Source organism: Tachypleus tridentatus, unplaced genomic scaffold (assembly GCF_004210375.1).
Source record: "Tachypleus tridentatus isolate NWPU-2018 unplaced genomic scaffold, ASM421037v1 Hic_cluster_1, whole genome shotgun sequence".
NCBI classification, from domain to species: domain Eukaryota; kingdom Metazoa; phylum Arthropoda; class Merostomata; order Xiphosura; family Limulidae; genus Tachypleus; species Tachypleus tridentatus.
In genome coordinates this window covers 22,337,474-22,356,900 of record NW_027467777.1, presented here as the reverse complement: position 1 = coordinate 22,356,900, position 19,427 = coordinate 22,337,474, and the positions used below count along the sequence as shown (strand labels likewise).

Sequence of the window (19,427 nt, the reverse complement as noted above, 5' to 3'; positions counted from 1 at the left end):
ACGCTCTTATGTTTTTCTTCTTGATCAGTTATAATCAAGTTGATAAGGTTTACTGTTATTTTCATTGTTGTTTGTTTCCTATTCAATTATATAAAAAGATTCTTACGAATGTGAATAGTTGACAATCTGACATAAGATACATAAGAGTTTAAGTTTCCTTTTACTCTAATCTTAGAACCAAAGACTTCTTTCATCTTAAAACATCATTGCTCTGTAACATCTCTGTTAAACATTTAAACTATCACAGTCTTAAGTACCACACTATTAAATCAACCATATCACGCAATAATTCTCTCTCTACGTTTCGGTAACGTGAGTGATCCTTTAAATTAACATAGCCAAACTAATCAATCTATCTCAGGGCGAAGCTGACACATCCATGTTAGTTAAATAACACTGCACAACAAAGTATTTGCTTCTTGAACACTGTTGGGCGTTCCTTATAGATTTTTGGCTGCTGATCACGAAAATCACATCCAAATTTGCCCATCACGTACCGTTTCATCGAAATCTTCAGTTTTGCTACAATGGAAAAACGATATCAGGGCAACTGGAATCCGTCAATGCTTGCTGACTGCTGTTGAACACTGCAACGTGATACACCGGACATTGAATACAAACGAAAATCAGGAGCAAAATACTTTTAATTATGTTGAACTTAATAGTGTATTAGAAACATAAACGCAATTAAATACGTTATTGCCGGTAAACAGTTAACTGTCTATTTCTCAGAGTTCCTACGTGATGAAGCAAAACCAAAACTATATTTGTGCATACCCACCAGGTACCTGTCACAATCAACAAAATCTTTTCAGGAAGCAAACTTTTCAAAAAATTGTTGTGCAGTGTAACCTAACGTACAACAAAGTGGTCTCACGCATTATATCACGTGATTTAACACAAAAACAAAGTTGGCTCACATCTATCAAGTCAGTTACTCTAACACAGAAACAAAGTTGGCTTACATGTATCAAGTCAGTTACTCTAACATAGAAACAAAGTTGGCTCACATCTATCAAGTCAGTTACTCTAACACAGAAACAAAGTTGACTTACATCTATCAAGTCAGTTACTCTAACATAGAAACAAAGTTGGCTCACATCTATCAAGTCAGTTACTCTAACACAGAAACAAAGTTGACTTACATCTATCAAGTCAGTTACTCTAACATAGAAACAAAGTTGACTTACATCTATCAAGTCAGTTACTCTAACATAGAGGCAAAGCTGATTTACTATTAAGTCAGTTACTCTAACACAGAAACAAAGTTTGCTTACACATCAAAATACCTACTCTAAACGGGTACTCTACAAATTAGACAAACGTTACCACAACCCTTTCAAGATTCTTTATCAGTGAACATTAATTCATGATTACCTGAGGCTATATGTATTACTACAATAATTGTAATGGAGATAGTAAAGGTGCCAACATGAGGTAAATGCCTTACATAAATAATTACGACATATACAGGGACGGTACTACTATGTTTTCATTACCAGAATATAATACACTAAAACCAAACCCGGGTCTTTCACAATCTCCTTTAAAGTCACTTTTTGTAAGATTAATTTATAATCTAAGAAACACCTTAATACATTCACATGGACTTCAGACAAACTTTCATAGTACATTCTCAGTTTTTCATTAACAGACTTTAGACAAACATTCATAACACATTAACAATTTTTCATTAATGGACTTCAGACAAATTTTTATAATACATTCACAGTTTTTGATTAACAAACTTTAGACAAACATTCATAATACACTTACAATTTTTCATTAATTGACTTTAGACAAACGCATTCACAATTTTTTATTAATGGACTTTAGACAAACATTCATAACACATTTATAATTTTTTCATTAAATAACTTTAAACAAACTTGATAACACATTCACAAATTTTCATTAAGGGACTTTAGACAAATATTTATTAAACACTTACAGTTTTTAAATAATAGACTTTAGATAAACTTTAATAACACATTCACAGTTTTCACTAATGGATTTTAGGCAAACACGCTCACAATTTTTTATTAATGGCCCTTAAACAAACATTCATAACACATTCACCATTTTTGATCAATGGACTTTAGACAAACTTTCATAACACATTCACCATTTTTAATTAATGGAATTTAGGCATACGTTCATAACACATTCACAGTTTTTCATTGATAGACTTTAGAAAAACATTCATAACACATTCACAATTTTTCATTAATGGACTTTAGACAAATTTTCATAACACATTCACCATTTTTGATCAATGGACTTTAGACAAACTTTCATAACACATTCACCATTTTTAATTAATGGAATTTAGGCATACGTTCATAACACATTCACAGTTTTTCATTGATAGACTTTAGAAAAACATTCATAACACATTCACAATTTTTCATTAATGGACTTTAGACAAATTTTCATAATACGTTCACAGTTTTTGATCAATAGACTTTAGACAAACATTCATAAAACACTCTCAATTTTTCATTAACGGAATTTAGGGAAACACAATCAAATTTTTTATTAATAGCCTATAGATAAACTTTCATAACAAATTCATAATTTTTCATTAATGGACTATTGGCAATCGCATTCACAAATTTTCATTAATGGACTTTAGACAAACATTCATAACACATACACAACTTTTCATTAATAGACTATATGCAAACATTCACAATACATTCACAATTTTTTATTAACAGACTTTAGACAAACATTCAAAACACATTCATAATTTTACATTAAATGACTTTAAACAAACTTGTTAACACATTCACAAATTCTCATTAAGGGACTTTAGACAAAAATTCATAAAACACTCACAATTTTGCAATAATAAACTTTAAACAAACTGTCATAACACACGCATAATTTTTCATTAATGTATTTTAGACAAACTATCATAACACATTCACAATTTTTCATTAATATACATTAGTCAAACGTTCATAACACATTCACAATTTTTCATTAATGGACTTTGAGTAAACCTTTTCATAAATGATTCAAAATACATGATTAACAAATTATAGTCCAGATGAATTTTATCATAACTTCTAAATTCCTTATTAACGAACGTTATTTTAGTTAACTTGTAATTATATATTTTGTTAATCATATTTTATAGAAGTAATTTCTGTCATAAGTCCATAGTTGGACTCCGTTATCACAGACGTTATATCTAAGAATCTAATTATGATTTTTGTAGAAACTTCAGTGAAGCAGAAACCCTATAACCCGAGTCATTCGAAAGGTGGACCTTTTTTCTTCAGGTGCAAACTGGGAGTGGTGTTGTGATGTATGTCGAGGGTGTTTAATGACATCATGGGATTTTCCTGGAATTGTTTACTTCTCTGTGTACTTAACCTGAAGTTAACCTGAGAAGATCGAAACGTTGTTCTTCCTTTATCAGTAAAAGTGTTAATACCCATACTAGCTGTCCTTTATCAGTAAAAGTGTTAATACCCATACTAGCTGTCCTTTATCAGTAAAAGTGTTAATACCCATACTAGCTGTCCTTTATCAGTAAAAGTGTTGATACCCATACTAGCTGTCCTTTATCAGTAAAAGTGTTAATGCCCATACTAGCTGTCCTTTATCAGTAAAAGTGTTAATACCCATACTAGCTGTCCTTTATCAGTAAAAGTGTTGATACCCATACTAGCTGTCCTTTATCAGTAAAAGTGTTAATGCCCATACTAGCTGTCCTTTATCAGTAAAAGTGTTAATACCCATACTAGCTGTCCTTTATCAGTAAAAGTGTTAATACCCATACTAGCTGTCCTTTATCAGTAAAACTGTTAATACCCATACTAGCTGTCCTTTATCAGTAAAAGTGTCAATACCCATACTAGCTGTCCTTTATCAGTAAAAGTGTTAATACCCATACTAGCTGTCATTTATCAGTAAAAGTGTTAATACCCATACTAGCTGTCCTTTATCAGTAAAACTTTTAATACCCATACTAGCTGTCCTTTATCAGTAAAAGTGTCAATACCTATACTAGCTGTCCTGAGATACGTTTTTATTTCAAGTGGACTTCTGGTCATCTGTACTGTTGTGAGCGTCTCATTTCGGGCGCAATGTAGCCGATGGCGAGAGTGTCTATCAAAATGTGTTAGTGATATTTTAATTTTGAAATGGTTATATCTACGTATATTTTTAAACAAATATTATTAGGTGTTTAAGTTAAATAAAGATAACACATGAAGAATGATTGAAAAAGATATGTTATGTTAACCAATTTAAAAAATCATATTTAATATTTCATGAAGAAATAAGTGAAGAATGAGGTGAAACTGATGACCGGAGCTCTTTGATTCCTGGATCTAGATTAATTCTGAAAAGGCCCCGGCATGGCCAGTTGGTTAAGGCACTCCACTCGTAATTCGTAGAAGATTTATGATTGTTAAAATGTTCCCTCACAGTTGTTTGTGTATGTCCTGTTAATAGAAGATTTATGATTGTTAAAACATTCTCTTAGAGTTGTTCGTGTATGTCCTGTTAATTGAAGGTTTATGATTGTTAAAACATTCTCTTAGAGTTGTTCGTGTATGTCCTGTTAATAGAAGGTTTATGATTGTTAAAACATTCTCTCAGAATTGTTCGTGTATGTCCTGTTAATAGAAGGTTTATGATTGTTAAAACATTCTCTTAGAGTTGTTCGTGTATGTCCTTGCAGGTTTGACAGCTGGCTTTACTGCCTGAACGAGTCAGTGGTTTCTATGGACTTGCAGGTTTGACAGCTGGCTTTACTGCCTGAATGAGTCAGTGGTTTCTAATGACTTGCAGGTTTGACAGCTGGCTTTACTGTCTGAACGAGTCAGTGGTTTATAATGACTTGCAGGTTTGACAGCTGGCTTTACTGTCTGAACGAGTCAGTGGTTTCTACGGACTTGCAGGTTTGACAGTTGGGTTTACTGCCTGAACGTCAACCACTTTGGAATGGGGTGTAATTTGTGAGAACAAGGATATCTTTTAGAGTTCTGCTTTTCCGGAAGGAGACAACGGGAACTTCAGGAAATACCTGTTTGAAACGACTGTCAAGTTGTCGAAGATGAAAATGTTTTTTTTTCAGAATTCGTTAAACGTTTCTGAGTTTTATAGTAACAGGTAATAAGAAGACGAATTCTATTTGAAAGTTTAGTTTTACCCTGACTTAGAATGTTTTCCGCTTCTCAATTTCCTTGTCGATTTCGGTATCTTCACACCCTCTCTGTAACATGGTTTGTTTTTAGATCTCCAGCTGTAATTTGTTTTATCTGAGTATGTTTTCTTTATTCTAAGAGCTAGACTGTATGTAATGATCTCTTGTCCATTAACTCTCACTGGCATTAAAACAGGATTCAATACTAAAGCAGACAGAGAAATGAAAGAAAGATATTGGACTGCCAAACTAAACACTATTCAACTTTTCGGAATTGTTTGTTTGCTTTTGAATTTTGCGCAATGCTACTGGAGGGTTCGCCGTTCCTAATTTAGCAGTGCAAGACTAGAGGTAAGGTCATGACCATCCACCGCCAACTGTGGGGCTACGTTTTTAACAACGAATAGTGGGATTGATCGTAAAATTATAAAGCCCCCATGGCTGAAAAGGTGAGAATGTTTGGTATGACGGGGATTCGAACCCGCGTCCCTCGGATTATGAGTCGGACGTCTTAACCCACCTGGCCATGCCGAACCCTTATTAGAAGGATATACATATCACTTCGTTATCTGCTTAAAAACTTTAACCAAAGATACATAGACCAAAAAAACTTGTTCCACCCTTGATATTAATTTCAATATTATTAGTATCTGCTTCTCGAGAGTTTGATAGATTACTAAACAGACGTGTTTGTTCTTTACATAAATTATAGTCATTATCCTTATAGTATAGCCACTTTAACATACACATCAGATTAACGTATTGCTAAATATTACAAAAACAGATAAAATCACAGTATTAATAACAAAGAATCAGTGAATACCACAGATAAAGATAACCTTAGCTTACAGTTAACGTATCACAACAGCTGATAAAGTGTTGATGCTTTTAAACAACAACTTACTTTGTTCTCCATAACAAACTGAAATTACAGCTTTTTTGTTTCTTCCTGACACTAGGTTAACACTAACACTGTAATCTTTTTTACAAGGGTCTTTAATTAACTTTGTTAATCACGTTTAGTAAAGACATGCACTATTAGAAGAAAGAGATGAAACTGGTAGATACAATATAATTGTACTTTACCATTAAATCACTGTAAATTATTACTGTAATACACTGAAAGTTTGCTTTACTGTTAATTTCCTGTGAAGTATACCTTATTATACCATATTATCATTACTTTATGTAAAACTAATAGCTGGTTTTAAGGGTCCCAGTATGGTATTTACTGTAGTAAAGCTATTGTAAAGTTGGTTTTAAGGGTTTCTGTATAGTATGCGCTGTGGTAAAACTATTGTAAAGTTCCTTATATAGGTCTGAGGTCTGTTGTGAGTTTACGACGTGCTGTCTGTACTGATTCTATCAATTCCTAGTTTTAGCGTTACAGTTTTTAGATTTATCGATTAGGTTTAATTGCAGGTAAGACATTTTTACAAATAAAATATCTAATTTATCAACAAAAAGATTATTAATTGTATGTCGAACAAATATAAATATCAGTAACGCACTTTGGAAGGGTTTGTGTTTACAACTTTCACTCAAAGCCACACAAGGACCACCTGCGCATAACTGTCCATTATTTTGAAATCATAGACTAGTTAACGGTACACACCGCCAGCACGAGAGCTGTCCTTGTCTGTTGTGGATTGTCCATTATTCTATTAGATCAGCTAACGAGCTAATCACTACTTTGTACAAATTTTCGGATCCTCATTCCAAGCACTCTTAAGTTCTGGGCCACGCCCGTTCAATGTAGAGTTACTTTTGTCATGATATAGAAAACTTGAAACAGGTTATTACAAGGTTAACACAAGAAGGGCATTTTTTTTATAAATTTGTTTAAGTATCCCAACTGGTCCTGCTCGCGTCAAATCACATCTCGTTCGAGGTCTACATTAAGATTCTATGAAAGACACACTTCTAACAAGAATGATGTGGAAAATATTAGCACTGCTTCTTTACGTGGACTTCACAGATCGTAAGACGACAGATAAAATCACATTATATCTATTGAAATCTAATATTCTACAGTAATTCTTATACTCATTTCTTTTATCTCTGATTTTTGTAGAATGTGGAGTGAACAGATACGCTGATGACCCGTTTTCCCTCAGAATCTACGGAGGACATAATGCAAAGAAGGGCATGTGGCCTTGGCAGGTCAGACTCTTTTTGTGTCAGTAAACTAACCGTGAAAACGTCTTTATTTTTACAAACGACAACCAAATAGCAGTCCATTTTTGTCCCTAAACAATTATTTCTTCATCATACCCTTTCTCAGGACTGCACGAGCAGTATTTATTTTCATTTATTATTTCCTCTGTATTCAACATTATTATTACTATAGTAGGTTAAATGTTCTCCTGGTAAATACCTGACAAACCTTGTTTCTCACATCAGATTTCCCTACGGTTGAATCACCCTCAGTTCGGCCCCCTGGGACACTGGTGTGGTGGTATTTTGATAGACAGACAATGGATCCTTACTGCAGCCCACTGTGTCATCAAGTATGTGTTTACCTTCTAGAACCTCGCTCAAATCTATACTTATTCGTTTGTTACCTTTTTGATGTTTTCTGTTAATAGCTAAGTCAGTGTTTGTATTAGCCCGTCCATCTCTCTCACTGTATTATTCTGTCTCTTTTCTCCCTTTATTCTTACTTATCTGTCTATCTCACTGATTATTCAGTCGTACTTCTTACTATTTGGTGTATGATTATTTTAATGTATTGTTTGTTTGTGTTTTTAATTTCGCGCAAAGCTACTGAGGGCTATCTGCGCTATCGTCCCTAATTTAGCAGTGTAAGACTAGAGGGAAGGCAGCTAGTCATCACCACCCACCGCCAACTATTGGGCTACTCTTTTACCAACGAATAGTGGGATTGACCGTCACATTATAACGTCCCCACGCCTGAAAGGGGCGAGCATGTTTGGAGTTATGGAGATTCGAACTGGCGACCATCAGATTACGAGTCGGTGTCTTAACCCACCCGGCAATGCCGGATCATATTTTAATGTATATCTAAACATATTACTGTGTATGATTTTACTGTTAATTTATGACAGAAATACAAGTTATGTTTCGTATCATTTAAATTCGTGTTTATTTTTAGAGATAAGAAATAATTTAAGTCATGAGTATTTTAAAACAACGATTATTGAATACACAATTCTAACAATAAGACAAAGTACAATAAACTGCCAGTAATTTAATGTACAGGATTAAAGTCACTAAAAAAACAAAAAATTAACACCCACTCTATATCACTGAATTACCCTCAAAAGTGTAGAGTAATGTAAAACGTAACCCTTATTTATACAATTACCAGAAAACAAGTTTGCATATCAAATATGCCCCACCGCTACTACAACGGTATGTCTACGGATTTGCAACGCTAAAATCAGGGGCTCGATTCCCTCGGTGGGCTCAGCAGATAGCCCAAAGTGGTTTTGTTATAAGAAAACACACACGCATATCAAATAATTTCTGGCCATCTACTGAAAACATTTCAAACAAGTACGTAATCTGAATTTAATAATTTAAATTTACATTTTATATATAATTATTTCAATAGATTCATGTATAATCACACTAGATTTCCCACTATGATAAATAACAGTTTTTTTTTCCACGGAATTCTATGTTTAGTTTCACTCGTGTGTTATGCTAAAGTTAAAATAGTAATATTATGGGTTTTAACGCAAGTATCAACAAATGTTTCATGAACACAGGAATAAGTCAGTTAACTATAACTGGGATAAAATAATTTCTTATCACTAATCTCGTAATGAATACCCTTCTCACTGTATTACTGTAACGTCGTTAAAACAGCTAAAACGTATCTGAAAAAACACAACGATTCTGTACGTCACCATGCACCTAATGACATCTTAAGAGCACCTGGTGATGACACGTCAAAATTCATCTGAGGACAATACCTTAAGGTGTCACTTGATGACAATAAATGGACATGTATCTCTAAACAAGACCTTAAGGTGTCACCTGATGACAGTAAATTGACATGTATCTAAAGACAACACCTTAATGTCACCTGATGACAATAAATTGACATGTATCTCACAACAACACCTTAAGGTGTCACCTGATGACAATAAATTGACATGTATCTCAAAACAACACCTTAAGGTGTAACCTGATGACAATAAATCGACATGTATCTCAAAACAACACCTTAAGGTGTCACCTGATGACAATAAATTGACATGTATCTCACAACAACACCTTAAGTTGTCACCTGATGACAATAAATCGACATGTATCTCACAACAACACTTTAAGGTGTCACCTGAAGACAATAAATCGACATGTATCTCAAGACAACACCTTAAGGTGTCACATGATGACAATAAATCGACATGTATCTCACAACAACACCTTAATGTGTCACCTGATGACAATAAATCGACATGGATCTCAAGACAACACCTTAATGTGTCACCTGATGACAATAAATCGACATGGATCTCAAGACAACACCTTAAGGTGTAACCTGATGACAATAAATCGACATGTATCTCACAACAACACCTTAAGGTGTCACCTGATGAAAATAAATCGACATGTTCTCAAGACAACACCTTAAGGTGTCGCCTCATGACAATAAATTGACATGTATCTCAAGACAACACCTTAAGGTGTCCCCTGATGACAATAAATTGACATGTATCTCAAGACAACACCTTAAGGTGTCACCTGATGACAGTAACTTGACATGTATCTCAAGTCAACACCTTAAGGTATCACCTGATGACAGTAAATTGACATGTATCTCAAAACAACACCTTAAAGTGTCACCTGATGACAATAAATCGACATGTATCTCAAGACAACACCTTAAGGTGTCACCTGATGAAAATAAATCGACATGTATCTCCCAACAACACGTTAAGGTGTCACCTGATGATAATAAATTGACATGTATCTCAAGACAAGACATTAATGTGTCACCTGATGACAATAAATTGACATGTATCTCAAGACAACATTTTAAGGTGTTACCTGAAGATAATAAATCGATATGTATCTCACAACAACACCTTAAGATGTCACCTGATGACAGTAAATTGACATGTATCTCAAGACAACATTTTAAGGTGTCACCTGAAGATAATAAATCGACATGTATCTCACAACAACACCTTAAGGTGTCACCTGATGACAGTAAATTGACATGTATCTCACAACAACACCTTAAGGTGCCACCTGATGATAATAAATCGACATGTATCTCAAGACAACACCTTAAGGTGTCACCTGATGACAGTAAATTGACGTGTATCTCAAGACAACACCTTAAGGTGTCATTTGATGACAATAAATCGACATGTATCTCACAACAACACCTTAAAGTGTCACCTGATGACAATAAATCGACATGTATCTCAAGACAACACCTTAAGGTGTCACTTGATGAAAATAAATTGACATGTATCTCAAGACAACACCTTAAGGTGTCACCTGATGACAATAAATCGACATGTATCTCACAACAACACCTTAAGGTGTCGCCTGATGACAATAAATCGACATGAATCTAAGAACAACACCTTAAGGTGTCACCTGATGACAGTAAATTGACATGTATCTAAAGACAACACCTTAAGTAGTCACCTGATGACAGTATATTGACATGTATCTCACAACAACACCTTAAGGTGTCACCTAATGACAGTAAATCGACATGTATCTCACAACAACACCTTAAGGTGTCACTTGATGAAAATAAATCGACATGTATCTCAAGACAACACCTTAAGGTGTCGCCTTAAGACAATAAATTGACATGTATCTCAAAACAACACCTTAAGGTGTCCCCTGATGATAATAAATCGACATGTATCTCATGACAACACCTTAAGGGTCACCTGATGACAGTAACTTTACATGTATCTCAAGACAACACCTTAAGGTGTCACCTGATGACAATAAATTGACATGTATCTCAAGACAACACCTTAAGGTGTCACCTGATGACAATAAATTGACATGTATCTCAAGACAACACCTTAAGGTGTCACCTGATGAAAATAAATCGACATGTATCTCACAACAACACCTTAAGGTGTCACCTAATGACAGTAAATCGACATGTATCTCACAACAACACCTTAAGGTGTCACTTGATGAAAATAAATCGACATGTATCTCAAGACAACACCTTAAGGTGTCGCCTGATGACAATAAATTGACATGTATCTCAAGACAACACCTTAAGGTGTCACCTGATGATAATAAATCGACATGTATCTCCCAACAACACGTTAAGGTGTCACCTGATGATAATAAATTGACATGTATCTCAAGACAAGACATTAATGTGTCACCTGATGACAATAAATTGACATGTATCTCAAGACAACATTTTAAGGTGTTACCTGAAGATAATAAATCGACATGTATCTCACAACAACACCTTAAGATGTCACTTGATGAAAATAAATCGACATGTATTCAAGACAACACCTTAAGGTGTCGCCTTAAGACAATAAATTGACATGTATCTCAAGACAACACCTTAAGGTGTCCCTGATGATAATAAATCGACATGTATCTCAAGACAACACCTTAAGGTGTCACCTGATGAAAATAAATCGACATGTATCTAAAGACAACACCTTAATGTCACCTGATGACAATAAATTGACATGTATCTCACAACAACACCTTAAGGTGTCACCTGATGACAATAAATTGACATGTATCTCAAAACAACACCTTAAGGTGTAACCTGATGACAATAAATCGACATGTATCTCAAAACAACACCTTAAGGTGTCACCTGATGACAATAAATTGACATGTATCTCACAACAACACCTTAAGTTGTCACCTGATGACAATAAATCGACATGTATCTCACAACAACACTTTAAGGTGTCACCTGAAGACAATAAATCGACATGTATCTCAAGACAACACCTTAAGGTGTCACATGATGACAATAAATCGACATGTATCTCACAACAACACCTTAATGTGTCACCTGATGACAATAAATCGACATGGATCTCAAGACAACACCTTAATGTGTCACCTGATGACAATAAATCGACATGGATCTCAAGACAACACCTTAAGGTGTAACCTGATGACAATAAATCGACATGTATCTCACAACAACACCTTAAGGTGTCACCTGATGAAAATAAATCGACATGTTCTCAAGACAACACCTTAAGGTGTCGCCTCATGACAATAAATTGACATGTATCTCAAGACAACACCTTAAGGTGTCCCCTGATGACAATAAATTGACATGTATCTCAAGACAACACCTTAAGGTGTCACCTAATGACAGTAAATCGACATGTATCTCACAACAACACCTTAAGATGTCACTTGATGAAAATAAATCGACATGTATCTCAAGACAACACCTTAAGGTGTCGCCTTAAGACAATAAATTGACATGTATCTCAAGACAACACCTTAAGGTGTCCCCTGATGATAATAAATCGACATGTATCTCATGACAACACCTTAAGGGGTCACCTGATGACAGTAACTTTACATGTATCTCAAGACAACACCTTAAGGTGTCACCTGATGACAATAAATTGACATGTATCTCAAGACAACACCTTAAGGTGTCACCTGATGACAATAAATTGACATGTATCTCAAGACAACACCTTAAGGTGTCACCTGATGAAAATAAATCGACATGTATCTCACAACAACACCTTAAGGTGTCACCTAATGACAGTAAATCGACATGTATCTCACAACAACACCTTAAGGTGTCACTTGATGAAAATAAATCGACATGTATCTCAAGACAACACCTTAAGGTGTCGCCTGATGACAATAAATTGACATGTATCTCAAGACAACACCTTAAGGTGTCCCCTGATGATAATAAATCGACATGTATCTCATGACAACACCTTAAGGGGTCACCTGATGACAGTAACTTTACATGTATCTCAAGACAACACCTTAAGGTGTCACCTGATGACAATAAATTGACATGTATCTCAAGACAACACCTTAAGGTGTCACCTGATGACAATAAATTGACATGTATCTCAAGACAACACCTTAAGGTATCACCTGATGAAAATAAATCGACATGTATATCACAATAACACCTTAAGGTGTCACCTGAAGACAGTAATTCGACATGTATCTCATGACAACACCTTAAGGTGTCACCTGATGACAATAAATCGACATGTATCTCAAGACAACACCTTAAGGTATCACCTGATGAAAATAAATCGACATGTATCTCACAACAACACCTTAAGGTGTCACCTGAAGACAGTAATTCGACATGTATCTCACAACAACACCTTAAGGTGTACCTGATGACAGTAAATCGACATGTATATCACAACAACACCTTAAGGTGTCACTTGATGAAAATAAATCGACATATATCTCAAGACAACACCTTAAGGTGTCGCCTGATGACAATAAATTGACATGTATCTCAAGACAACACCTTAAGGTGTCACCTGATGATAATAAATCGACATGTATCTCATGACAACACCTTAAGGTGTCACCTGATGACAGTAACTTTACATGTATCTCAAGACAACACCTTAAGGTGTCACCTGATGACAATAAATTAACATGTATCTCAAGACAACACCTTAAGGTATCACCTGATGAAAATAAATCGACATGTATCTCACAACAACACCTTAAGGTGTCACCTGAAGACAGTAATTCGACATGTATCTCATGACAACACCTTAAGGTGTTACCTGATGATAATAAATTGACATGTGTCTCACAACAACACCTTAAGGTGTCACCTGATGACAGTAAATCGACATGTATCTCATGACAACACCTTAAGGTATCACCTGATGAAAATAAATCCATATGTATCTCACAACAACACCTTCTTTACCCAGTAAGAAAATTAAACCTTCTTTGTGTACTTGATTTCCATATCAGTTTTATATAACGAACTCTCTACTTTCCCTAAACTAATCCACTAACAAATTTCTTTGGACAGTCCATTGTTTTCCTTACCCCAGGCGATCTTCTGGAAAGTGATGGTGGGAGAACACCACCAAAAAACTGCAGGAAGGCACTGAAGGCACCTACAATGTATCACACGTTTTCCTTACAATAAATACCGGAACTATGATGAAGACATAGCTATGATGAGATTATCCGAACCAGTGAAACTAAGTGAATATGTGAAACCAATTTGTCTGCCACAACAACACGAAGAGTTTGAAGGTGCTGAATGTGTAGCAACAGGGTGGGGAAAGGTAGAATATGGTATGTAGTTAATACTAAAGGTTAAAGTAGAATATGGTATGTAGTTAATACTAAAGGTTAAAGTAGAATATGGTATGTAGTTATTAATACAAGTGGTGGTTAAGGTAGAATATGGTATGAAGTTAATACCAAAAGCCAAAGCAGAATATGGCATGTTGTTAATCAATGTGGCGGCCAAGATAGAATATGGAACGTTGTTAATAACACAAGCTGGTTGTTAAGGCAGAATATGGCATGTTGTTATTAATAGAAGTGGTGGTTAAGGCAGAATATGGTATGCCGTTAATACCAAAAACCAAAGCAGAACACCCGCATGTTTTTGTCAATAATACAAGCGGTGGTTAGGGCAGAATATGGCATGTTGTCAATAATACAACGTGGTGGTTAAGATAGAATACGGAACGCCGGTTATTAATAGAAAGTGGCGGTTAAGGCAGAATATGGTATGTAGTCAATACCAGTAGCAGTTAAGCCAAAACATGGTACGTAGTTAATCACCGCGTTAAAGAGCAGAATATGGCATGTAGTCAATACTCAAAAGTTAAAGTAGAATATGGCATGTCAATAATACTAAAGTTAAAGCAGAATACGGTATGTTGTTATTAATCACATAAAACGGCGGTTAAGGCAGAATCACGGTATATTATTAATACCAAGCCAGCGCAGAATACGGCATGTTGTCATTCATACAAGTGGTTGTTATCTGCAGAATATGGTGCGTTGTAATCATCAATACAATGTGGTGGTTAAAGCAGAACAGTGGAACGTTGTTTAATAATACAATTAAGCTTTTGGTTGGTTACGCAGAAAACGGTATGTTGTTTAATACAATAAGTGGTGGCTTAAAATAGAATATGGAACGTTGTTAATAATCAACTGGTTGGTTGGTTACGGCAGAAAATGGTATGTACGTTATTAATACACGCGGCTGGCTTTAAGACAGAATATGGTATGTTTGTTAATAATCAACGTGTGGCGGTTAAAGCAGAATATGGTGCGTTCGTTAATACCGTGGTGGCGGTCAGCGCAGAATCATGGAATGCTTGTTAATCAATCAAGTGGTCAGTTTAGGCAGAAAACGGTAGCGTTGTTAATAATCAAAAGTGGCGCTTTAAGATAGAATATGGTATGTTGTTAATCAATACAGTGGTGGTTGAAGTAAGAATATGGAACGCTGTTCAATTACACGCAAGTGGTTGGTTACGCAGAATATGGTATGTTGTTAACACCAAAGCCGTTAAAGCAGAACATAGTATGTTGTTAATACCAAAGGTTAAACAGAATATGGTATGTTGTTTACAATAAACCAAAGCCGTAGTATGGCGGCATGCTAATTAACACCAAAGGTCAAATTAGAATATGGTATTGCCATCCATACAAAATGTTAAATAGAATATGGTATGTTTGTTTAACACCAACCACCGAAGCAGAACATAGTATGTTGTCAATGAATCGACAACGCTGGTCGGTTAAGCTGCAGAATATGGCATGTTGTTTAATAACCAAGCCGTCAAACAGAACATGGTATGTTGTCAATACCTAAAGGTTAAACAGAACGGTAGTATATTTGTTAACACCAAAGGTTAAACAGAATATGGTATGTTGTTAATAAAGGTTAAATATAATATGGTATGTTGTTAATGCCAAAATGTCAGTGCCAGAATTATGGTATGTTGTTAATACCCCAGGTTAAAGTAAAAAATGGTATGTTGTTAACACCAAAGGTCAAACAGAATATGGTATGTTGTTAATACTAAAGCCGTGAAAGCAGAACGTGGTATGTTGTTAATAACCAAAAGGTCAAAGCAGAATATGGCACGCTTGTTAATAACTAAAGTTAAATAGAATATGGTATGTTGTTAATACCAAAGGTTAAACATAATATGGTATGCCGGTTAATACTAAAGCCGTTAGCTAGCAGAATATGGTATGTTGTTAAGATCCAAAGGGGCAACAGAACGTAGTATGTTGTTAATACCAAAGGTTAAAAGTAGAACGTGGTATGTTGTTAATAATCAAGGTTAAATAGAATACGGGTATGTTGTTAATACCAAAGGTGAAAGTAGAATGTGGCATGTTGTTTAATAAGTAAAGGTTAAAGCAGAATATGGCACGTTGTTAATACTAAAGTTAAACAGAATATGGCATGTTGTTAATACTCAGGTCAAACATAATATGGTATGTTGTTAATACCAAAGGCCAAAGCAGAATATGGTATGTTGTTAAGACCAAAGGGCAAACAGAACGGTAGTATGTTGTTAATACTAAAGGTTAAAAGCAGAACGTGGCATGTTGTTAATAATAAAGGTCAAAATAGAATATGGTATTTCTTGTCAATTACTCAAGCTGCCGTGAAAGTAGAATATGGCATGCTATTGTTATCATAAAGGTTAAATTAGAATATGGCATGCTTGTTGATACTAAAGTTAAATAGAATATGGTATGTTGTTAATACCTAAAGGTTAAAAGTAGAATATGGTATGTCGTTAATACCTAAAGGTTAAAGCAGAATATGGTATGTCGTTAATACCTAAGGTTAAAGTAGAATATGGTATGTTGTTAATAGTACAAGTGGTGGTTAATTTGTTTTAAAAGGATATAATTCTGTGGTGTGAGTGTACAGTTTTAATATCTTGTAAATGCATATTTTATTCTAAAAGGATATAATTCTGTGGTGTGAGTGTACAGTTTTAATATCTTGTAAATGCATATTTTATTCTAAAAGGATATAATTCTGTGGTGTGAGTGTACAGTTTTAATATCTTGTAAAGGCATATTTTATTCTAAAAGGATATAATTCTGTGGTGTGAGTGTACAGTTTTAATATCTTATAAATGTATATTTTATTCTAAAATGATATAATTCTGTGGTGTGAGTGTACAGTTTTAATATCTTGTAAATGTATATTTTATTCTAAAAGGATATAATTCTGTGGTGTGAGTGTACAGTTTTAATATCTTATAAATGTATATTTTATTCTAAAATGATATAATTCTGTGTGTGAGTGTACAGTTTTAATATCTTGTAAATGTATATTTTATTCTAAAAGGATATAATTCTGTGGTATGAGTGTACAGTTTTAATATCTTGTAAATGTATATTTTATTCTAAAAGGATATAATTCTGTGGTGTGAGTGTACAGTTTTAATATCTTATAAATGTATATTTTATTCTAAAATGATATAATTCTGTGGTGTGAGTGTACAGTTTTAATATCTTGTAAATGTATATTTTATTCTAAAAGGATATAATTCTGTGGTATGAGTGTACAGTTTTAATATCTTGTAAGTGTGTATTTTATTTTAAAAGGATATAATTCTGTGGTGTGAGTGTACAGTTTTAATATCTTGTAAGTGTGTATTTTATTTTAAAGGATATAATTCTGTGGTGTGAGTGTACAGTTTTAATATCTTGTAAATGTATATTTTATTCTAAAAGGATATAATTCTGTGGTGTGAGTGTACAGTTTTAATATCTTATAAATGTATATTTTATTCTAAAATGATATAATTCTGTGGTGTGAGTGTACAGTTTTAATATCTTGTAAATGTATATTTTATTCTAAAAGGATATAATTCTGTGGTATGAGTGTACAGTTTTAATATTTTGTAAATGTGTATTTTATTTTAAAGGATATAATTCTGTGGTGTGAGTGTACAGTTTTAATATCTTGTAAGTGTGTATTTTATTTTAAAAGGATATAATTCTGTGGTGTGAGTGTACAGTTTTAATATCTTGTAAATGTATATTTTATTCTAAAAGGATATAATTCTGTGGTGTGAGTGTACAGTTTTAATATCTTATAAATGTATATTTTATTCTAAAATGATATAATTCTGTGGTGTGAGTGTACAGTTTTAATATCTTGTAAATGTATATTTTATCTCTAAAAGGATATAATCTCTGTGGTATGAGTGTACAGTTTTAATATCTTGTAAGTGTGTATTTTATTTTAAAAGGATATAATTCTGTGGTGTGAGTGTACAGTTTTAATATCTTGTAAACGTATATTTTATTCTAAAGGATATAATTCTGTGGTGTGAGTGTACAGTTTTAATATATTGTAAATGTATATTTTATTCTAAAAGGATATAATTCTGTGGTGTGAGTGTACAGTTTTAATATCTTGTAAATGTATATTTTATTCTAAAAGAATATAATTCTGTGGTGTGAGTGTACAGTTTTAATATCTTGTAAATGTGTATTTTATTCTAAAATGATATAATTCTGTGGTGTGAGTGTACAGTTTTAATATCTTGTAAATGTATATTTTATTCTAAAAGGATATAATTCTGTGGTGTGAGTGTTCAGTTTTAATATCTTGTAAATGTATATTTTATTCTAAAAGGATATAATTCTGTGGTGTGAGTGTACAGTTTTAATATCTTGTAAATGTATATTTTATTCTAAAAGGATATAATTCTGTGGTGTGAGTGTACAGTTTTAATATCTTGTAAATGTATATTTTATTCTAAAATGATATAATTCTGTGGTGTGAGTGTACAGTTTTAATATTTCACATTTACATATTTGTCATTATTTAGTTTCTCTTCGTTTTTTTACATATTTCTTCATTATTTCGATCATCCATAGACATAAAGCCAGTAAATATTCTTAGAGAAGTGGGCGTGGAAATCTTTGACAATTCTGTCTGTTACAAAGCTTACTACGAGGATTTTGATATTCCAATCCATCGCTGGCATGTGTGTGCGGGGACTTTGGAAGGAGGCAGGGGGACATGTTTTGTAAGTGTGAATTCATGGTTTCTTTCCTGAAGTATTAAAACATTGTAGAATTTTAAATACACAATTACGTTTCCATACTTGTGGTTTCGTATTAGTGAAGCGAGTGTGTTATAGTATTTCTTTGTTACTAGAGGACAGAAAAAAGTTGAGGTATTCCTAGGACGTCTTGCTTGTTTGGGCAATAGTATTTCTATAGTATACTTGATTGTTTGGTAATTCCAAGTTTTTTGTAATTTTTGAAAACTTTAGTG

The 19,427-nt window shown here is 33.8% G+C and overlaps 1 pseudogene; it reads left to right on the top strand.

Moving 5' to 3' along the window:
• Positions 1-6,999: 6,999 nt before the first annotated feature.
• LOC143241712 (testisin-like) lies at positions 7,000-19,206 on the top strand (annotated as a pseudogene).
• The last annotated feature ends 221 nt before the right edge of the window (positions 19,207-19,427 follow it).